The sequence below is a fragment of the Pollicipes pollicipes genome, unplaced genomic scaffold, assembly GCF_011947565.3.
Source record: "Pollicipes pollicipes isolate AB1234 unplaced genomic scaffold, Ppol_2.1 Scaffold_3485;HRSCAF=4098_pilon_pilon_pilon, whole genome shotgun sequence".
NCBI classification, from domain to species: domain Eukaryota; kingdom Metazoa; phylum Arthropoda; class Thecostraca; order Pollicipedomorpha; family Pollicipedidae; genus Pollicipes; species Pollicipes pollicipes.
In genome coordinates this window covers 61,165-85,026 of record NW_023596306.1, presented here as the reverse complement: position 1 = coordinate 85,026, position 23,862 = coordinate 61,165, and the positions used below count along the sequence as shown (strand labels likewise).

Below are 23,862 nucleotides of genomic sequence, written 5' to 3'. Positions count from 1 at the left end.
TATGGGCTGGTTGTAACTGGCTCCAACTAATAAACACTTAGTCATTACCTTGTGATGCGATTGCATCCTCATGACCGTGTGGCGTAATGTGAACATTTAAACGGTGCTGGGTATGCTGTCAGTACTTAGATAGTAGCTTCCAGACTCATTGCACGCTGATTGGATCTGTCAGCGCTTGCTGCATTGTTGTCATCAAATATAGTTCAGCATCAGTATATGTTTGTGTGTGGTATACCCATAACACATGTTCTGCAGGCACGTAACTCATTTCAATTCATGAACTAAAAAAAGGATGCATCCGGGTCTCAGGATTGTATTATGATGCACAGTCCAGGTCAGACCAAATACAGACGGGATAAGACACTCAGAATGCACAGTATGATAGTTGCAGGAATCAGGTATGACCTTATTTCCTGTAGATGACATTTTGCAGGAAGCAGGATGTGATGAAGTATGTCCCCTGGTTGGCCCTGGGATGGTTCTTCTGTTTGATCATCTGAAAAACAGAGTCAGATTGTAGCCATTGGATGCATCATATGACACAAACATTACCCATATCCAAGGCGGGAAATACAACCCTGTGGTCACATGCTTTGTAAGCTCAAACCTGGTATGCGAATCGAGAAAAAATATTTCATGAAAGACGTACTCATGATTTGAATGAGAGCTGAATCCTTCAACAAGAGCCGTGAGTTAATGGTAAAGCGATTCTAAAAAAGTGGTATCGAACACAGGTCTATAGGATGATAAAATTTCGCACATATCTGGTTCGCCGATGTTTGGTTGATGCGTGGTTTATGTAAATGATATGCGCATTTTCATCCGGTTAAATAGCTGTTTATTTGGTTAGTCGCCTCTCTCACAGGATTTAGTATGAATGCGTTAATGTGCCCACCAAGCACCCACTCGTTCCACACCTGCATGCCTTTTTCAGTGCTGCCACCTGTCGACCACGAACTGAGGTGAAGTCGCGGCGAATTTATCCGCCGTCCACGCCTTCACTCAGTGAGTTGTGTGTCACTTGTACTTTGTCATCTTTGATGCTTGCAACTTCCAGCCAGGGGTAAAGTTTTGCCAAATGAGTTGTGGGAGGGGTAAGCGGTGAAAGCATGACGCCGCCTGTCCCGAAATGGTCAACTAACTGTTTTTCTAGGATTCAACGTAGGTTGTTCTCAAAGTTGTGGAATCACAAGTGGGGATGAGTGGGGTGGGGGCTAAACCACACCCAACTAAATGGAAAGCTACGCCCTCGCTGGGAAACACATATGATAAGTCATGCCAACCGAATGCAATCTTCCACCATGTTGGCCCTGGATGGTGAATTGAGCACCAGAAGTACGCGCTTTGCCCGGCAGATAACGGTGTGAAGTGGGAATTTGAAGTTTCACGGTATTCTTAAAAGGGCTGTTACTTATCGTGACTTTATGCTTGAATGACAGCTTGAAACACGAAAGGGCATCGGTCTTTTGCTGGCAGGTGGCATTAGCTACTGGGCCACCGAGGTGTCTGTTCACTGGTTCAAGGATATTGTGATTGCACGAAATGGTGTCGTAGGTCGTTTCTTTCGTTACATCTTTCTTCAGCGCATTTTTTGAATGTTTTTGAGTAGTAGTTAAACGTGTAGCATGATATACATGAAGTTCTACAATCCATATCAGGGGCAAAATATCTAAAGAACGGCAAACGCTGGGTGTGAACACATAAACATTATGGTCGCGTGCTGTGGTACGTCGCAGAAACATAATGTTATGAAAAACGTGACTGGCATAAAACATCCCACACTCTGAATCTCTTGCTTCATCCTGCATCCTCACGATACCACGCCTGTCCGGGGCAGACTGCGGGCGCCAGCCACGAGTGGGCCAAGAGGCCACCCGGAGGGGACCTCGACCGGACGCCCGGCGCATACGCCGCAGAGGGATCTCTGCGCGAGCTAAGCCTCGGTGGTTGGCCCCAGGCGCGTGTATCCTTCCCCACCGTTATCAATTCTCTTTCATTTCAAAGCCCTGAAAATATCATTACTGGTGGAAATGACTAATCCAGTAACCAACCTGGCATTACTCACATCTGGCCCAGGGGATACCGTGATCACGGAGGCGGTTCCCCCACGACGAAGCCCTTCCATTGCACTTGGGTTGGAATGGTCTATACGATTACCCCAAATGTGGGTAACTCTGTAGCACAATTGTTGATAGCGAGGTAGGTTCTGTTTGCGGTTCAACCCTAGGAATTTTTGTGGGATGGTGGGTGGGAAAATGTGGTTTGTTACCCTACAGTTTCAGCCTATGGTGCAAGAGACGCTAGCGCTGAGTGACAGCCCTCCACCATGTGGCCTGTGATATTTCAATCATATAGGCTAGGCACATATTAAATACATACATGAGGAACATTTTCTTTGACACTTACCAAGCTGCCTACACTTACCAAGATTGTGACCAGTCCTCTAGGATGTGACTTTGTACGCGCTCAACATACAGGACTTTGTGTCCTCTTGTTCACGGAAGCCATGACCCAGAGACTCGAAATTTGGCAGACAGAATCACAGAAGCCATCCAGTCTCGCCCGATCTTGTTCCATCAAGTGTCAGGGTGCGCTGGGGCATGATTTTAGTAGGCACTCCATGATTGGTAGCGCCATGATCATGTGCGCTGATTTGGGTGCCCAAGAACCGACCTACCGCCGTGGTTAACATCACTTTAAGTGTTGTTGATCATGGGAATTTATACCTGCAAGAACGCTATTGGCTAAGGTTTGTCCATTTGCATAGCTTAAAGGCAATGCAGTTTGTTAGTATGTTTATTCTTTACATAGGGATGATGCAATCAGCGTGCATTGCCTTTCACTTTCATGGGTATTCAAATTGGATTTTGTTTTGGCGTGCTGCTAGTCTACTTAAGGTTTATATTACGTACCTACTCATTACCGAAGGACGCAGTCATTTTCCCAGGATGCCCTTTCCGTACCAACATACAAGTAATGTTTTCCTTGTACTGTATGTGTTACGTACATTGCTTTAACGTTACACCAGTTGAACACCTAGTACACATGAACACCAGTACACCTACGTACGTTACACCAGTTGAATGGCTAAGCAAACTTGGCGATGTTAATTGCCTTCCGAAACCATATTACCTTTGAAAGTCCGCTGGCCTCACTCCCGTTGGCTCCAAGATCTCGATAAAAAGCGTTCATCTACTGCGTTGTATTTACGTTTGTGCACAGCAGATCTCGTTTTATATGTTGAACGATCAGGCTGTGGGACGAGCACTTAAAGGAAATGTTTCACATTTGAAGATATTGAGAAAAGCATCAGCTCGATATGCTATGCTGCTGCTGTTGCTGCTGTGCTATTAATGATTTTGCTACCATTCTTGATATGATGTTTTCATGACATCATCATTGCGGAGGTGGCTTTGTAATAGTCCCTGAATAAACCTTTTGCCCCTTTTACGGGCGTGCAACTCAGCAACTAGAGGGCTTTGGATCTTAAAAAGGGCATGACCGTGAACTGGATCAAAAGGTCTTTAAGATGGCTTTTTCAGTTCAAAACCGCATATAAAGGCGGAACGTTCCCTTTAAAGCGCTCAGCATCACGCCTCAGCTCGGTGTTCGCCCTCTCCGCCAGCTGCTGCTTGAAGTGGTGGAAGAAGACAGGGGTGTTGCATATCAGATCCGGCATATGGAACCATAGGATGTACACGTACGAGGTGAAGGCGCCGCCCTGGCACACCGAGAGACACGGCGTGTGTCACTCGTCACACATTTTCCCCAGCACCGCTCTGGCTACAAACCATGACCGACACATCCCCCGAATCGGAGTGTATCAGTTTCATCAACTGCCGTCCACGTTCCTCCACTGGTAGTACACTGTCAGGTTGTTCGACAGCAGCTCGCAGTCCTGAAGATTCGGCCTGGTTGACACCTGCAGATTGTCACATATTTTTTATTTATTTTGCCCTTCAGGATCTTCCACATCTGCTGCTCCAGCTGTGGTAGCCTGCCAGACTTTGCCAGTTGGACCTTCATGTTTAGGAAGATGCGATCAGACACCCGCAGCACCAGGTGCATCTCGCCGGCGATGACACGGCTGACGGGGATTTGCACCATCATCATGGGGCACATTTTCATGCCCTGTCGATCTGCCATCTTCGTTTTCGATGTCATGGGCTTCCGGTCCGGGGCGGCCATGGCGTCGATGGTGCACGGGCTGGCCCGTTCGTTGTGTTTCTTGGTCTAACTGACGGTACAGTGCGGGCGTGGAAAGTCACTCGGACCTCCTGCCATACCGAACACTATCCACACGAACTTGAGGTCCGCTCCCTGGTAGAACTGGACCGAGATCCCATCGATGTTGTGTGAGTCCTCCTGCTTCCCGTCGACCTGCTTCAGGACGGCCACCAGGTCGGGATTTTCGGCGTCTTCGTTACCATTTACACAGGCCATGACGATCGCCGACCGCTTGACGGGCAGTTGGCTGACGAGCTCCACAGCGATATTTACATATCCGATCTTGCGGCAGCTGATTCCATCACCGCTGATCTTAAGCCAGAGCTGATCCGGTTGATCACTCGCCCACCCGATCAGCGCGCGCCTGATCGGCGCGCCGACAGCGGCAGCTTCGAGGGTAACGGGGTTCGGTACACTGCACCGTCGCTCTGCTGTCTCCAAACGCAACCGTTTGTCCCTGGCGACCAGACGCGTACAGCACGGCATGTCTCGGTCGTGTAACTCGCCGTATTGGCGGAACGAGACACCTCATGCCGCGACGCGGTGCAGCGCCTTAGTCGGCGACTCAGTAAGGACGCGCTTAACCACTTTCCGCCTTTTTTAGACGCCTCCGATTGCCTTGCTTCCCTACAGAAGCTGGCCTAATTTGCGAGACATTTACTCTGTTTATATAGGCAGCTGTGATTTGAATTAAGCCGGGACGCCTCCTTGATCCCAACTATTTGGCCCATGTATACACTCACGCGCCGCTCCGATAATTCGAAATAACAAGCCGGTGAAAATCCTTTCCCGTGAGAGCATTATCTGTTCAGGAAAAGATTTCGATCGGATTATCGGTGGTCAAGGCTGCTAAAGGCGTAGTCGCTGGCAAAAGCACATATCACCGGAACTGCCTGTCGTATGCATTGCTGTTCGTCATTTCAGCTGTTTGGTTTTGCCGGTTTTCAAGAGTTCTTGCTCACTGTTTAAAACGCTCCAAGATGGAAAAGAAAAAGGAAAACTGTGAGGAAGGCGAGGTGACCACCATGTTGGAAGTCATCCAAGAGCTCCAGTTATTAAGACCCTTGAATGGAAAACGTCACAGGACCGCACACGTAAGTTACGCGTGTTATGCGGATGGCCTAGAGCGATCTGTTAAGGAAGTGGATGTCAGGTTTGTGTACCGACTTTGTCTGGCTCAAGTTTAGATTAATTTATATGTGCGGCAGGCTCCATGCTTCCAAAAGCTTTATGAAGCTAATGTTGGCCATTATACCTAGTTTTGCCAACGATCTCGTGCAGTTTTGGATTGCTGTTAAAATATTTGCAGGGCATACTACTAAATTTCCCTCAGTCAGGAAATGTCTCCATCCAACTGGCATGGAAGTGCGGATGTTGGGGGCAGGAAAGAGTTTTTCAGACATTCCTCCTATGCCTTTAGCATTTGGTGAACAAGTTATCTGATGGACAGATCTGCTCAAACTTTGACACCCTAAAGAAATGTTAAGTTACACCACACTGAACAGCTGAAGCCAGCTGTGATGAAATGGATGCGAAGCAGGGGGCTTATTTGCTTGCTATGGATGTAGTCATGTAACTGGTTGTTTTTAGGTATGCTGTGGGTGAGATAGGTGGTTGAATAATACCTGCATCTTATGGAGAGCATCCAGAAATCTAGAATATTGCATAGTCAGCATCGGTTGTAAAATATATTTTCAGAATTTGACCCGATTTGTTGAATGAGCATTTGGAAACAACAAGAAGACAACTGTGAATGATAGATGAAAGCTGTCATCAGTACATGAACCAAGTGATACTTTGTGCAAAAGGACCTGCAGCATGGATAGCGTGCCCTTGGTGCATAACACTACCCTCTTTGTACTGGTGAGCAGATTTGTTACCTTGGTGCCATGTTGTGTTTGATGTCTGCAGGTCATAAGGCAACTTTTGTTTCATTATAATGGATAAGTTGTAATGATAAGCTAAGATTGCCTTGGGCATGACACGGTTATCTGCCTGGCTTACATATGGTCGTTGGGACGTCCAAATATGGCTGTTTGTATCACCTAGGCATCAATCTGTATCCACCCAACGCTGTTGACCGCAAGGATGTCACAGGTGTACCCCCACCATGGGATGTCATGAAAGCAAATATCGGCATACCTTCTTGCCAGTCAATGGCAAGTCTGAATGGAAACACTGTTCTCACCACACAGGATTTTAGCACCATTTCTTGATAGCTGTAATGGCTATCTTCTTTTTCAGAGTGCTGGCAATACCAGCTATTTCCCATTGCGCGACCCTATCAAAATAACTATTCCATACATGGTGCGTGCATGCATGTAATGCTTGCTACTGAGCTTGAGGGGGCAGCCATCCCGTAGTAAAACTTGTGTCACACCAGACATTTCATACTTTTTTTCTAACAGCCAGCAACAATTCCCAACCACAATTGTTGCCACTTGCTGTGTATGATTTGGGAGTCACTTCAGTAGCTGGGCTTATTGTTGCAAGCTGCTCATAAATGCATTTGTATGGGGGTAGTTGATATATTGTTGGGACCGGGGGAAGAAGGTGGTATGGTGCTGGGTGGCCCAGTTGATCAGAGAAGGTAATTTGTGAGTGTAATTGGTCATTGTAAAGATATGCTTGTTTCCTGCAATGCCAACCATGGCAACAAATATTGATGTATGACAGGCTTCAGGTGTATTGTAAATGTCATGCTTAAAAATGCCGGTCAGAAGGGCAAGCCACCATCAGCATGGCAGGTTGGAGGCATTTGCGTTCCCCTCAGTTTTTGGAGCTACTGCCACGCATGAATGGTCCAATGTGTGATGATTTGACATCGCCTCTGCGATTGTCATGAAGTGGCTTACAGTTTAAATGGGCAGGTTACTTCCCCATCATTCCTGCTCGCACACCTGTGTTGAAATGAACTGTTTCTAGCTGAAATATATCCTGAAATCCTTATGAATCACTTCTTCTGTTTCATGCAAATACCTGGCTCTTGGTGCTTGCAATGTTCAGCGAAAACATGTGTTGTCTGTTACTAACACTTTTTAGGAATATTGCACACCTTTGCCAATCCTGACAAGGCAACTTGTGTTTTCCACTTGACTGTAATGTCAAATGAGTTCTAGGCTGCTGCCGAATGGCTTCACTTGTCATGTGACATACATGGCTATATGCCTTTGGAATTCCAGTTGTGGTATTCCAGGCCTTTGAGATTTTACGTACCTTTTTGTTCAGTCTTTTCAGTTGCGCCAGCGCCTCTCAGATGAGATGTCGGTTTATGGAATGGCCCGAACTGCACAACAGTGTGGAAATAAAATGGAAAGCCTGCGGCGGGCATTTAGCTGAAGGCGTATTCGCCGGGCCGTATCAGGATCGACCGGCGGGCCACCACATAAAGAACTTCCAGAGAGCGTCCTTGGAAGCCGACCCTCAGCATCTCTGTCGGAGGAGGGCTTCGACCTCATGTCTGACCGTCATTATTAGGTTGGTTTTTCAGAAGACTTACTGAACTCCATACGTCCTAGTCTGGACACCACATGACTGTGTTGAAAAACCGGTTGGGGGAGAGGGGTGGGGGTGGGGGTTACATTGCAACCAGGTTGCCTTGCGTTATAGCAGAAAATCTGGAGGAATGCCAGAAACATTGTAACGTGTATCAAACACAGCAAATCAGCTCCTTTGTCATGGCCTGACAGCGTCATGAAAACAACCTCTTACATGCCCTGAGTTGCATGGTTTTCATTTTCCTGTAACATCACGTTTGGCTGAACTTTTGTGTCCACTTCAGGATCACCTGCTCTGCCTCTATAATGTCAATTGTGTTGACATGGCTAAGGTGCAGCCATTGACAGTGGGGGCTGCACCAAAAATGATGTTTATGGGATAGGGTGTCTCCTTATTTCTTACATTGACAGTATTGTGGTGTTTCAGCGGAGAGCATGTCGCAGTTAAGCGACGACTGGGGGCGGCATGCACTCCAAACGTCATAGACATCGCCGGACCCAGCGGCGCTGGCGCCGCTGCCACCAGTTCTGCAGCCACCGGCTCTACAGCAGCCACCGGCTCTGCAGCAGCTGCCAGCCCCGCAGAAGCCGCTGGTCCCGCAGCCACCGGCCCGGCAGCCACGATCCCCGTAGCCACTGGCCCTGAGCCTGCCAGCGTTGCGGCAGACCTGAGTCAGACGCCACGCGCAACCAAGCGCCGTACAGAACGGGTTAAAAGGAAGGACGTCCTCGAGCGGCCACTGGACCGCTATGATCAGACGGAGGCGCGCAAGCGGGAAGAGTACGCCGCAAGGCGCGCCACAGACGCAGCCGTGCAAGAGCTGACCCTGCACGTGGGGCGCGTGGTCGAAGTCCTCATCATCTTGGTCGCCCAGGGGTGACGCGACTGACCCTAGTCGCGAGCAGACGCGCTGCCCTTTGGGACTCTGCCGCCGGGCCGTGCGCAGTTGGCATTTATTGAGCTTCGCCGCCGCCGCGCACCGTGCGGCCCGGCAAACGCTCTGAACTGTGATATGATGGCCCTGTTTTTGAGCATCAAGAATATCTCACCCATGTGTTTATAATCCAGTTTATTTGAGCCATTTGCGTGAATACATCTGATTGATTTAGCTCTTTTTTTCTAGCTCCATAAAGGCATAGATCAGTGACGTTATTTTATTTCCGCACAGTCACGAAGAAGGCACGCAGCGATGGTCGTGATCTAGATCTAGGAATGCTTTACACATATATCGGCATCTGAAGGCTCTTATTACATGACATACATATATCACACATATATAAAGAACACATTAATCGATGCCAGCTACGCGGATGCTGCAGCAGAAGCAGGCTTTGACTGTTCGCGCCAACCTAACTTGCGCGCTAGGGCATACGCAAGCTGGCTTTGCAGACGCCAACCTAACCCATCCAACCCTCACCTGGCACAGTCCGTTCTTGCGTAAGTTGCTCAAAATTAATCGTTACGCCAATCTAACCAAACCCAAACTCTGGCCCCACAGGGCATGGGTTGCAGACTGCTTGAGCGGAAAGCTGGCGGCGAGGTACTCGCAAATAGCGTTCCGTACTCCGTGCACACTTTGGTTGTACATGACATCGTATGCCGGGTCTGAGTGCTGGGGTACTGGGATGCCCCGTCCACAGGTACCTTCCAGGCGTCGTTGTACCGTTCCAGCTGGCGTTCACAGAAATTGTGCAACACAGCACGCAGCAACGAGTAGTGGGACACGACTGTGGTGCATCTCAGTTCTCTTTTGGAGCTTTCGCCAACGTCCAAGGCGTCCAAGGCGTCCAAATGCACACTCGACCACCATGCGTCCTGAGCTCAGATAAACGTTAAATCTTTCCTGCCTCTGCGCGAGCTGTTGCCTTGCCGGCGTGCTGATGCCCCGTAGCTGAATCGGGTAAGGGTTCATGAGCCACGACAGCAGAGGATAGACAGGGTCCCCAAGCAGCAGAAGGTTAACCGAGGCTCTATGGATGTTCACCGGTTCCTGCAAGCAAATGGGCAAGGTCTCACGTCAACAAAAAAGTTGCAAGGCTCCTTTCTTCCCAAGAACTGGGTCCTGAAGAAGTTGTTCAAGCGAGGCAAAAGTTGTTAATAGTAAAACAAGTATGTGCTGCTGCTACAAGCATTCCTTTGTACGTTGCTTATCACCAACTGAAGATGACAGCAGTTGACCGTACATATTTAATATAGTACCCTTTATGACAGCAACTGGCCATGCAAACACGGTAAAGGGTAAAGGGTGTGGGCAAGCTAAAACTGTTGGTGTAGGTGTGGTGGCGATGAGGACCAATTGCTCACTTAACATTTTCTATGGATGCCTTTGAACAGTGGTGCTAATGGGGTTGAATATGTGGTGGACTCAAAAACTTTTCAGCTTGCCTGCAACAGTACAGTACTCTCTTCTATGTCAATGGGCCTTGGAATTGGGTGGATATAGATGTTAAAGCTCACATCTTGGGCTCTTTTGTCGATGTGGAAGTTTTGGGACAACAAAATGCACGTTATATCACAATGTTGACTATAGCAACTAACAACTACCTTTGGAAGCAAGCCACCGCTGAGATAAAGTTGTAACACTTAAATGACTGCTTAGTCATGCCAGCTGCTAGGACTTCCACAGTAGATGCTCCGGGACCTGTAAATAAAGAAGAGAATCATCTGAAACCCCGTGCAATATGTGCCACTAACATGGTTGCAAGCACTCAGAAAACATTTGCTACATTATGAAGCACAGGGAAGAGAGGAGGAAAACACTGGTAGTGCAGAGCATAAATTCCTCCAGTTGGAGAAAACGGGTCAATAAGAACTGATATGGATCATTCATGGTGTAATCAGCATCTTCGGAAAGAAAAAATGACCTGTCACATTTGCATGGATGACAAGTTGTTGATGTTGGTTTAAGTTATGTTAAAAATTCAGACTTTTCACTGGCATTACTATTTCGATTTCATTTATAGTGTATCACATCGCATCTATCAGGCAGATCCAATATCACACAAAGACATCCCTTCACATCAGTGCATACTGTTACACATGTACATCCATACAGCAAACCAGTGGGAGGCACACAAGTATTAATTGTTACACGGTAGTCTAACTCTGGTTTACATTCCTTACTAGGTGCCAACATTGAAATTGCATGCCTCCTAAAATGAGCACTAATGCTTGCTCAATATCATAGGTGACACATGAATGAAGAATATCGATGACCTTTGGAATGCCTCTCATGGAAAACTTCCACGTATCTGCCATCAACCTCTGCTTGCAGCACCACAGATGACAAGCCTTTCCTGTTGACATAATCACGAAATCCACCCTCAGGGGCTGTCACTTTCCAGAAACCACAAAGCATTCTTCACTAACTACAAATACACAGATACCTACGCCATCCTGGAGACAAGCGGGATCGTCTCTCACAGCGCGTGCACGCACTTCTCCCTCGGGAACTTGACGCCCATCGTCATCAACTGACCCCACTTCCGCAGCTGCATCGTGAAAGTGGAAGGAACGACACGATTGTGGTTCCCGTTGATTGCGAGCTCGTGCCACTGCTCACCCGGGTACGGAACGAGCTTCCCCTCAGTCGCTCCTTGCTGGTCGTTCTTCTTCATCAACTGCATGAGACCACTGATGAGACCACCGATGCGTTACAAAAATCCAAGTCAAATTGGGCCTTGAGGTGGTCCTCTGTGAAAGGTCTCAACTTGTCCTGGATCTTTTGCTTCAGATGCGTCTGGTGAAAGACACGGCACTGCTCATTGCAGTGGTGCGTATAGAGACAGCTTGCGTCGCAAAGTCTATGGACAAAGGAAAACTCATTTTAAATACAGAATCTATGAACCTAGGGAACTAGAAAACGCCCAGTACAGCACTAGAAATCCAAGACCAATAAGTTAAAAAATAACCTTTGTTATTGAAGTGTTAACATTGGCCGGCGTATTTTGTCAGTGTCTCTTTACTGTTGGAAATAGTACAAGTGATAATATTTTGTTATGAAGTGTACACGAAAATTAGTCAGTGGAGAACAAAACGCAAAAAGTGGATTTATGTTATCCACTTAATCCATTTAGAATGCATTGCTTGCAACAAATATTATCAATCTTCTTAGTGTCAGCACAAAGCATGGAAGGCAGCATTAAAGAAGCATTTATTGGTGCTCTTAATTTGGTATTTAGACATTTAAAAAGACCATTTGTAAGCTCTAAGTTGGCTGAGAAGGACAGAATCGTAATTCTCCAGACTCACTCGATAAGATATTAATTAGGATCCTAATAAAGCGTACCCATCTTTTTCTTCGAAGGAGACTTTACGTTTTGTGCAGCATACACAACCAGACACCACAGCTGCTTCCTCCCAGTAGCCAACCAGCGCCCCAAGGCCACTAGAGAAGGCTATGCAGACGCTACGTCGCCATGGGACTAAAATTTGGTAGCCCGCAGTGTGGTTGTTGGTTGATGCTACGAAAAGGTTGGTAGATACCAGGCACATGATTAAAAACGGTGAATTGGCCATTGAATTCGATGGCAGCCCCGCTCTACACCTTTGCTTTAATGTTATATAAATAGGTATAATAATTTTGCTTTGCAGCCCTTCGCAAGACGAATCAATACTAGGATTTGACCGCAAACATAAATCCTATTAAACCACGTTTCTAGTTGCAGCACCTGCGCCATATTCGTCGAGGCTAACGCGCGTAAGTATCTAAGCGTGAAGCGCTTTTGGGCAAGGAAAATGTATACGTAAATAAATAAATATCATATGTATTATTTACATTAAGCTAATAAGTGGGCAATGATTACGCATATACTTTTACATTGCGGTACCTATATGGAGTACAATGTGCAAATAAGGTGATGTGAGAAAGGCAGGTCCCAAGAATTTCGCTGTTGCTGTGCTATGACGTTCCCAGGTGTTGGTTAACTTGCAGATCTATAATTTTGGATAGGTTGAATAAAAATGGTGCGCGGAGAATAATACCCCCACCGCCATAAAATATCCCTATTGGACTATTTGAGGGCTGAGATATTTGCCTCGACGCTTTGACTGGCAGAAATTGCAAAACTTGTCAGAAATCGGCCCATTTTACAAGAAAATTATGCTTTCTTGTACTGAAATGGCACGCGCTGTATTTAAGCCCCCGAGGTTCACCACTCACTAACCCAATTAGGGCAGGTCAACCCTGCATCCACCCTGACAGCGCTTCCTCTAAGGCTACAGGATGTGCATTCCAACTCCTCACCGCCCGTCCCAAGCCCGTCTGGCCCACCGTATCTCATTTCAATCATATGTTGTCATTGTTCTTGCATGCTTTGCTCTTTTACACAAGCTGTTTCTAATCCCTCCGGCTAGAGGCCTTCGGGATAAATCACTGGTGTACGCGTAACCCCATCTTTCTGTTGGGGCAGGCTAAAAGCGCATTTCGGCAATAATTTGTGGCTGTGTTGCTAACCAACGTCATTTCCCAGCTGAAAATGTTTAATCTAATGTGCTAGGCCGAAAACAATTATGTTTTTTGGTCATATTTATGTTTAAGCCAACCTGCAAAGAACAGCGTTGTCACGCCGCCATAGCGTTGGTGCCATATAACTTGATGACGATGATGATGACGTTCCATGATGACGTCACAGCATCGTTACCCAGCATGCAGTAATGCGGGGGCTTGCTAGCGTCGATCGCACCGTCACATGCGCACAGCCGTGTGCCCGGCCGCAACGTGACCGGCCTCTGAGTCCTCAGGCGATGGATCGTCCGCGCCCCGGCCCGAGTGGTTGTACGCCGACCGGCCGACCTGCCAACGGACCGACAAAATGTACCACAGAGTACCAAATGTACCCTGTGGTACCATAGATAGCTGGCTCCGTCCAGCTGTCCGGGTACCTTTGGGACGGGTACAGTCCATGTCACATGGCCGAATCCCGCCCGGTAGTGTTGGGCATATTCCCCATAGAGTACCAGCACGTCATGGTGCTGGGGATAGCCACACTTAAATTAGTTCTCCATGCCTTTCTTTCTACAATGGAGCTGCCGAGGGCTAATTCGTAAATGGGCCGACACAAAACAGTTTTTCTTACTCGTAACGCCAATCATTATTGCCGTGCAAGAAACATAGTTCCTTTCTACTGACCCCTCAATTTCAACCTCATCAGTTACTCGTTAGGTCTTCCAGATGGAACTGGAGAAGAGTGCCGCAATGGTGCGGCTGCCCTGCATGTTTCCAACGATCTTCTTCACACTCAGCTTACTTTAAACGCACCTCTGGAAGCCGATGCCGCCTCATTGCGCTTACACGGCCGTAACATTGGCATATGCTCAATATCATCACGTGTCATCTGGCCAAGAGACTGGAGTAGACCTTTCATTGTGCTCCCCTGCCATAGCTACTTTCTTTGACTTGTCTGTTAGTGGAAATATGCATGATAGTGATCATTTTCCCATTAAAATTTACGCCATATTTATCACCACTGATGACGCTGTCCCTCGGTTCCGATGCCCCGATACCCCGATGAAATCTACACCAGGCTGATTGGGCCAAACTTGAAGAAATTAGCTCGCATATTGATACTCCATACACTACACAAGAACAGGGGATAGACCAGATCACAACCATTCTTCGCACAGGAGCTTACATGAACAAAAAGGCAGCAATTTCAGCAGAATTTCCTCCCAAAGTTGGCGGCTAGCGTTTCCGTAGATAAGCGTTTTTCCTCTGGTTAGCGTTTTTTTGGAATGTTATGATCACATGTCGAAATTTCCGCAGTGAAATCAGAAATTCCAGGGAGCTGTGAAGAATCGTTTGAAAGCGACCGCAAAAAAAAGAGAAAAAAGGATTGTTCGAGAGGGAAGGGGCACAGTTGGTCATGCCTGGATGAAGGCCGTGAATTCGATCCTCACCTGGGGCACGTTTTAAGGCACCCACGGTTTGTACCGGTTCTCGAGCCATATCATTCAGCACACGTGGGATCCTTCCGCTACCCTTCCCGTAAGTAACACGAGCGTCCGTTTTCGCCGGCGCGTAGCTCAAGAACTAGAGGGGCTTAATTAAGTCTTCAGAAGGACAGGATTGGTAACGGCATTGAGAGGTTTCTAGGTGGAAATTTCACTTCAAACCCCATAAACTCAAATTCTAGAGGGCCCGCAAAATTCCGTAATTTCCCCCTTTACTTGACAAAATCTTGAATCCGCCCCCGAGCACTACATAGGCGCCTTCCCCAGATCAAACAACAGCCTCGACGCCCGGCGTTGCAGTCTCCATACGCCGCGCGACATCGGCCTGTGGCCGTGACACAAAGCGATAGCCAATAAGCAAGCGGAAAAGATGATGCATCATGAGTATGGTGGCTGGTGAACTAGGTAAGTCGGCATGTGTGTTTAATGTAGTGCAAAAGTAAGCCAAACGCAACCTTAATCTGACGAGTGCGGGGGGTCTAGTTAACACTGCTTCACCCACATTGAAAAGTGGGGGGGGCATGGCTAGGGGGGCATGACCCTCTGCCCCCTCCCTTCCCCCCCCCCCCCCCGCGTTCCCACACCACTGATTTTGCGTACTGCAGGCCTCGGTAGCGCAGTAGGCAGCGCGTCAGTCTCATAATCTGAAGGCCGTGAGTTCGATCCTCACCCGGGGCACGTTTTAAGACGCGCAAATATCTTGGTGTTCCTCATATGACGTCATTCAGAAAGCCTACGATCACATCGCAACACATCCCCTACGTAACGCACACCTCATTCAACTGAGACCGTGAAAGTCCTTCACGACGCCCAGCGCCTTGGCGCTTTCTCGCATTTGGCTCGGCTTCTGTTCCAAGACTCTTCCGGGACGTGATGTCTAACTCAAGAGGGTTTTCGTTCGCGTGCGCGAATCCTACCTTGCGCTTCAGCTAGCTGGAGGTACGGCCTGGGTCAGATACGACCGTTCGTGGGTATTCAGGGTGGTATCTGCTTGCCTGGGGAGCTGCCACATCGCTGATATTTCGTCGCTGCGGTCGGAAGAACGAATTGGATGAGTATCGGTTCAGTTCACCGACCATAAATGAGAAATAATTCCAGTCCGCTGAGTCGGCAACAAAAAGTTATCAAAAGGTACGAGATTAAGTCGCGAACTAGATTAACTGCGAAATTATTGCACAGATCGCGCACGTTAACTATCTTGTCCACGGGTTAAAGTGGCCTGGGCCATTGACGTCGTATACTTGATATTTAATTCCCTCATAAGTTTCGCGTTAATGGGTAGTCAAGTCTTCCTTGAGGATAGAACTCGAAATCGGGTTGTCTGGACTGCAAGCACTGCGACGTGCCGGCTGAGATAATACGCATGTGTGCCTCCCAGTCCAGATATAAACTGTTTGACGGTTTTCAACAGCAGACACCAGATGATGACGATGACGCTGTGAGTGGCGCGAGGTTTGACGTGCGCCGCTGGAAGTCGCCTGTTTCATAAAAGGCGATAGTAACAACTTTGGTGAGAGATATATTTAATTTGTATCGAGCTTTTCTGCCTTCAAAATGTAACACTCGTGGATTAGAACCTAGCTGTAGAATTCATGGTGATTAAATCTACGTTATGTCAAACCTGACATATTTGGGACTTCGTTAGAGTGCTTAGATGTATGAGGTGTTGACATAGTCCGTCTACTTCAAAATACATTGTGCTATTTTGGTCTTCGGTGTGTTAAGTGATATATGATAATAACTTTGCTGTCACTTCTAGATATGTCGTATTCTGGATGCGTGTGCCAGCGTGCTTGCTTCACTTGATAACGGTGTTGTGTTTGTTTCAGAAACCAAAACAGTATGTAAGAGAAGAAAATACAAACGTCTCAAAGTCCTTTAATCCGCCGTCGATGACAGTTTCAAAGCTGCCACCTGTGTCCACCTGTACTTCCACTCCCTAACATTCACCGATTATCTCCCATGAACCATGTCGAATGACCATTTCCTTTCACATCCAATGCAACGCATGTAGCCAAGGTATGACGAAAGCCTGCTAAGTTCATGTGTTTGTTCAAGGTTAAATATAAAGGTTGAGACTCGCATTCAGAGGTGACGGTTTTGTGGATTATAGTTTGCCGTTTTGATGTTTGTTTTGTTTTGTTTTTGTAACATGTTTTCTATGTTTCTGTGGCACACGTCGCATGATATTGTCACTTCCGCCAGCGCTATCGTACACATCAGTTTGCTAGGTTTTTTCAATTTGCTGGATTGTTTCATTTTTTCAGCCTCCTGGCAACAGTCTGTCGCAGGACCTTGGTAGGGGCTCACGGTGCGGCAGTATTGTTCAGTCGGTCTCCACTAACAACATCATCTGGCCCGCTAACATCATCTGGCTCGTATGCTGACCAATGGGCTCCTCAGCATAAATTCGCTCTTTTGGGGAGGCGTCACAGCAGCAGCCGGTGGCGCACACACATCCAGCGGCGGCCCGGTAGCACCGCAGCGCACGAACGCCCACCACGGACCCCACCCCCTCCCCCACAATCCCAGAAATGCATCCATTCCAAGGGCTCGGATGAAATCTTTAATTTAGTCACCTTCGCATTCATGATGTTGCAATAACTTCATTCATATCCTGCCAATCCTTAAGCGGCAATGTAGGCCAAGAAAAATAAACATGTCAATGCATTCATATCTGCTGTTTGTGAGCGCAATTTTCAGATGGAACGGCCGTCAATTGGCTCTCAATCATTATTTTGGAAGGTATGATGACGTAATCAAACCATGACGCATTGGGAAGCATATTTACTCTACAGAGAATTGTACTGTATAGAATAGTCTCTTCCACTTGAAAAGTGTACCCGTAAGTGAGCTTGTTTCGTCATATTTCATGCTTGTTGCAACATTTTCAAATGTGGAACATTCCCGTTAAGATGTTGTGCAGCTTCCCAAAACATTCCTAAACTATTGATATGTAGTTGGTGCCATCTGGGAACCATGCACGGTCTGACATATGGTTTTAGCTATCTCATTTCATTGAACACCCAAATGATGCTAATGTTTGTGGTCTTGGAAACCTCGTAGCAAGGCAATGTTAGCTATCATGGCCTTGGAGATGACGTCAGATTTTGAACGTTGAGCTGTCTGCAGGTAAGACTTCACGTGCATGCATGCAATATAATGTCATGAAATCATCTGCTAGATTTCTTTTATTCATCTCCTCTCCTGTCTATGTCAGGATGATGCCATTAAGCTGACACTAATGCAGTTAACTGCATGATGGCCATGCCAAACATGCTGTTTGGTCATGACTCATTGGTTGAACCGTCACCGTGATTCGCAGTCCAGTTCCGGCGTTCTCCAGGCCGGCCCTCTCCAGCTCGGTGCTTTCCAGCCTGACGCTCTCCAACCCGCCTCTCTCCAACCCGGCGCTCTCCAGCCCGGTGCTCTCCAGCCCGGCGCTCTCCATCACGGTGCTCTCCAAACTGGCGCTCTCCAGCCCGGTGCTCTGCGACCCGGTGCTCCCCAACCCGGTCCTCCGCAACCCGGTGTCTTCCAACCCGGTGCTCTCCAATCCGGCGCTCTCCAGTCTGGCGCTCTGCAGTCCAGCTCCGCCACTCCCCAGCTCGGCCGTGTCATAGAGACAGTCCAGCAGTGGAACGCACGGATATGCTTCAATTGGCGTTTGGGTTCAGTTTTGTCAACACGCTGCCGTATTTTTGCCGTGGTCAAAGTATCATTGATTGAAGTACTTAAACCGCTACTTCATCTCACCTGTGAGAGCGTCACAATCTACCCAATGTGGTAATCATATGGGTTTGAGGAAGAAGAACTGGGCTGGTATATATATATATATATATATATATATATATATATATATATATATAGATAGATAGATAGATAGATAGATAGATAGATAGATAGAGAGAGAGAGAGATAGAGAGAGAGGAGAGAGAGGAGAGAGAGAGAGAGAGAGAGAGAGAGAGAGAGAGAGAGAGAGAGAGAGAGAGAGAGAGAGAGAGAGAGAGAGAGAGGAGAGAGAGAGAGAGAGAGAGAGAGAGAGAGAGAGAAGAGAGAGGAGAGAGAGAGAGAGAGAGAGAGGGAGAGAGAGAGAGAGAGGAGAGAGAGAGAGAGAGAGAGAGAGAGAGAGAGAGAGAGAGAGATACATATACAATATATATTATATATATATATATATATATGTATATATATGTTTGATGTGACGTTTAACTGGCAATTAGCCCAGGGAATTACGCTAAAATAGTATGGTTGTGCCAAAAAACACCCATTTTGCTGGACGTTGGCCATTGTGGTGGCGGGACCATGATGTCTGCAGCAAGGCGTGCTGAGTGACGGCTCTGATTCTTTCAAACCTGGACGACCCTGACCCAGCCACCAGCGCATCGCGCTCCGTCTCCGGTGCTCCCCAGCCCAGCATCAGCTATGTCACCGGAACATGTCAGCAGTTGGAATGCATGGATAAGTTTTAAATAGTGTTTTTGTGAGTTTCATAAACGACTTACGTGATTTCGCACTCAACTTCTATATTGCTGTATGAACCGTGTTAGTGCTATGAGTACAATTTGACGCATGACCCTTTCAGTGGCGGAGTCCGTCTCGTTGCACGGGCTATGAAATACTATTTTAACGATGAAAACGTTTTTTTCATAAAGCAGGGCTAGCGCACGCAAACGAGAGGTCTCTTGAGTCATACGCCGAGTCCCGTAAGAGTCTTGGAACAGAAGCTGCGCCAAATGCAAGAAAGCGCGAAGATGCTGGCGTCGTGAACAAGTTCCACGGTCTCAGTTAAATGGGGCGTATGTTACGCAAGGGATGGGTCGCGGTAAGATCGTAAGCTTGCTGAATGATGTCATTTAAGAAACGGTTAGGTCTGTGATCGTCTTAAAACGTGCCCCGGGTGAGGATCGAACTCACGGCCTTCAGATTAATGAGACTGACGCGCTGCCCTTCTTGCGCTACCGAGGCCCATGATACACGAAATAAGTCATTAAACGAACGCCACGCGCCTCCTCTAATGAAGGGGTGTTCAGGCATCAATCTGATAAAGGAATGGGGGTGGGGTGTTGGTGAAGGGGGTAACCAGGGTTCGATCCAGTGGGGGAAGACCAAGACCTGATGCTACCTTTGGGCTCCAAAGGGCCCATAGCGGGTCGAACAGACGCAGTTACTTACACAAAACGCAACAAAATTGGACGTCGTCGCGTTTCCAGGCGGCCGAGAACAATCACAAGCGAAAGTGGAGGGCCCACGAGTAGACAACAGTTACTCTTCATTAATTGAGACGGTGGTAACTTAGAGCGTTTAATGCTCATTATGCTGTACAGAAATCCTACAGTGTTCCCGGGGCCCTGTAAGTTCGCTTGCTGGGCCAATCCGATCGTTAAAAAGCTTGTACGTTGTCCCTGATTTCTTGTATTTGCTCGGAGGGCCCTGTGCTGTTGCTGCACCCTTCCTGCTAGCGTGTCAGAGCACTATCGTCAAAAATGTGCCTTCTTCTGATTCTCTATTGCCCAAAAGGCTCTGTACGCTTTAGCCGGGGTACCCATATGTTAATCTGCCGGGATATCCTCCTTTGTTCAGGGGCCCTTCACGTTGCTCTCAGTTAACCTACAGACACACTCAGTATATACCCTCTATTGCTTGCTTAGGGGTCTACACTTTTATCTGAAGCCCATCTACAACCTGCTTAGGCTTAATTGGTCGTTCGGGGCTCTCCCAGTTAACCTGCTTAGACACATCGGATTGTTCGGAAGCCCTGCGCATTGAGTTTTAGAGAGCCCCACTCACTTGTAGGGGCCCTATCTGTTCATCTTCTCGGGCACAATGGATTGTTCGGGGGCATATTGAGTCTTGGCATTTCAAGGTAGGGCCCAACGTTCCTGTCAGTGGCCATCTGATAGCCTGCACGGGTACACTCGATCCTTCGGGAGTCCTCCATACTGGGCCTTGGGTACTTTATTGGGTACTTATTTGAATGGAGGCGCCACGCTCTTGTCTGGGGCCCTATCTGTTCATCTGTTTCGATGGTGTGGTTTGCTCTGAGGACAATTTACGAGTTGACGGAAGCCTTTTTGTTGGCTTGTCGAGGCACCCATGGTCGCTCAGGCTCCGTCCCTACTGGCTCTGGTACCTTAGCCTTGGAGCAGCAGTCAGATAATTGTCGAACACAGCTTTCGGAGCCGCCATATTCATATGTGTCATTTCCGTTTGGTACTGAATTTGTGACGCCTATTATAATCGTGCATCATAACCTCCATGCATTTTAAGGCTCGGGATTTTTGTACTCCTTCCAATCGAAGCAAAAATTCTGCACGGCTTGCTTTAAATAAGCTAGGCGTTATGTTCGTGCCTGATTTTAATTGGTATTGGAACCACCTTTAAATCATTTTGCATGTTTTTTTCCGAAAACATTAGTCTCAAAATAACAGGATTCACCATGATGTCGAAACATGGATAAGCTCAAGTATGTGTATACGCAGCCCGCTTGTTTTTCTAGGACGCGAACAGTAACGTGAATTCCCGTAGAAAACATCACATTCAAGAAACTGAAAATCTAATGGCCGGAGTGCGAGGATTTTTGGGATGCCTTAGACCATACGGGGCCCACAATGTTGCGTGCTCCCCCCCCCCCCCCCCCCCCGTCACCTTTGACGAAATCCTGGATTCTTTGATGAATCCTTTGATGTGGAATATTATATATAGGTGTGGTGTGTTTGGTTGGGTGGGTGTGTGGGTGTGTGTGTGTGTGTGTGTGTGTGTTGTGTGTGTTGTGTGTTGTGTGGGTGTGTGTGTGTGGTGTGTGTGGGTGTGTGTGTGTGGGTGTGTGGGTGTGGGTGTGGGTGTGGGTGTGTGGGTGTGGTGGGTGTGTGGTTGTGTGTGGTGTGTGTGTGGGTGTGTGTGTGTGTGTTAAGAGCTTGAGGCTCAAAATTTTCTGGTTATGTAGGCCGGTATATGAAATGATTTTTTAAAATTTTTGATCTTGCGGTAGCCAGACGGTTCGAAATGGATGAAACGTGGTCAAAGCTGAGATTGGTGTACAAAGTCCTCCCGGACCTCTGCATACAACCAGCTTGAGGCTGGATGCTTCTTGTAAGCAGGAGGTTACTAGGAACATATCAGGCCAATAGCACTCTCTTGCCTTCAAAAGGTCAAAATAATCCAAAGTCTTTGAGATTATCGTCATAAGCCAAATCAATGTTCGATTTAAGGACTACGCTTGGTGGTGTCTTGCCTGAGCAAATGATGATCGAGGCAAATGATGACCTAGTTAAGTAACTTCTGAAGTGTATTGCGAGGAACAATATGAATAGAGATGACAGTACATGAAGCCTCATCCATCGTAAAATATCCAGGAAAATGGAGATACGGATGGAGAGACAGACATAGATGGACCTTGAGTAAGGACTCTGAGAAAAAAATCCCGCGGGAGAATCCGATTGTCTCCCCATTATCCTGGTTATTCTACGAGGAACGAGGTTATTTATTGTCTTATCTGGAATGCTAGACAAGTTGCACTGCTACCTTACAAACCGTTTTCAAGTTGCATGTGCATACTCCTCATTTACCTATTTACGACGGCCTACCACGCACTATCCGGCTTATCTAGTTGTCAAGCAAAGTGATAGTCAACATTAGCGGGCATCGATGGGCGTTGTAAATTGAATGCTCTCACGAAAGTCTGTGATATACATTACCTGCACATGATCTTTTTATTTCTTTTCATCCGATGTGAGTGAAGGAATGTAGCGATACAAGAAATGACTGGGGTCATTCATTGTAGGCATTACTTACGTCATATCTGAGAGAAAAATCGGAATTTTTCCTCAACCTGAATTTTTCGACAAGTGTTTGATGGACAGCTAGTCCGTCTTTGGACTTGGGATTTCCCCTTCGATAAAACCTTTCAGAAAACGGTACCTCTGGTACGTACCTTGGTACCGGCGTGCCAACACATAAACAAGGGTGAAGAAAGGGTGTTGGGGGGCAAAAGATCACCTACACATGACAAAAGTGTTCACAATTCCTGCATTCCAACGTTGGAACTGGCGGTGCCCGCGAGCAACAAATAATGTTCCTGCTTGAAACGTGTGCTTTGCTAAAGACACAACTGGCCTCATAATAAGTAAATGGAAAGAGGCAATTGTTGGGCCCACTGTCCCCACCCGTCTCACTCCTGGTTTAGCTTCTGGCTTGACGTAACCTTGACACGACAGAGTATATACCGCCTTTGATATCTTTATTGATTACCATCCTCCCCTTTTCTGCACTGCAGCTATGTCTTCCAAAATGGCGTGGCTAATAGATTTTATAGCATACTTTCCTCCTTTTTCCACACATGTGTCCTGGACATGAACGGGAAGGCGGCAACTTCAGCAGAATTTCTCCCAAAGTTGGCGAATAGCGTTTCTGTAGATGAGCGTTTTTCCTCTGGTTAGCGTTTTTCTTGGAAAGTTGTGATCACATGTCGAAATTTCCGCAGTGAAATCAAAAATTCCAGGGAGCTTTGAAGAATCGTTTAGAAAATTATATGGGACATTGCAAATAATATGGAGTTGAATGTGTACGCTCGTCAACCTTATCGTAAGCAATCAGCTGTAACTTGTTATCAGAGATGAAAGATCAACTTCAAAATTGCTCAATTAATTCTGCCTTGTCAGGACCGGTAAGACCCTTACGTCCCAGCCCGGACTCTTAGCCGCTGCCACTCTGGCGATACGGCGGCCGGGCCCTGTTCGTGGCCCCTGTTCGATCTGTAGGTCATGAATAGCATAAATCGTACAATAGTGCTCTCCGTGATGCGATAGGCCCTGTGACCTGGGCATCATCATCATCATCGAACACCGGATCAGTGCTGACGCAAAAGGATGTCTTATCGCTGCAGGGGTCCAATAAATGACGCATTGACCCCAGTTCGGCTTATCGGAGCCCTTGCCGAACCATGGCGGAGAGCATCTCGTTCAGTGCTATGGTCCTGGGTCCCTGTTAGGCGTTCTGGACCACTGACCACCATCGAGGCTTCATTGTTTCAGGACCCCGAATAATGCAACGGGGTGTCCGCGTGAGCTTTGCAGGCTCCCGACCCGCCTCTGTTTGGGAAAAGGGCCCCAAGGTCCATATCGACACGGAGCCGGCTATTATATATATATATATATATATATATATATATATATATATATATATATA

General features: G+C 47.3%; 2 non-coding genes across 2 annotated transcripts; both read left to right on the top strand.

Annotated features, from left to right (window-relative positions):
• Nucleotides 1-2,057: 2,057 nt before the first annotated feature.
• On the top strand, nucleotides 2,058-2,226 carry LOC119092857 (U1 spliceosomal RNA). The gene has a single exon (XR_005093555.1). It is a non-coding gene; the product is annotated as a U1 spliceosomal RNA (small nuclear RNA).
• A 13,055-nt stretch (nucleotides 2,227-15,281) lies between these two features.
• On the top strand, nucleotides 15,282-15,354 carry TRNAM-CAU (transfer RNA methionine (anticodon CAU)). The gene has a single exon. It is a non-coding gene; the product is annotated as a tRNA-Met (tRNA).
• The last annotated feature ends 8,508 nt before the right edge of the window (nucleotides 15,355-23,862 follow it).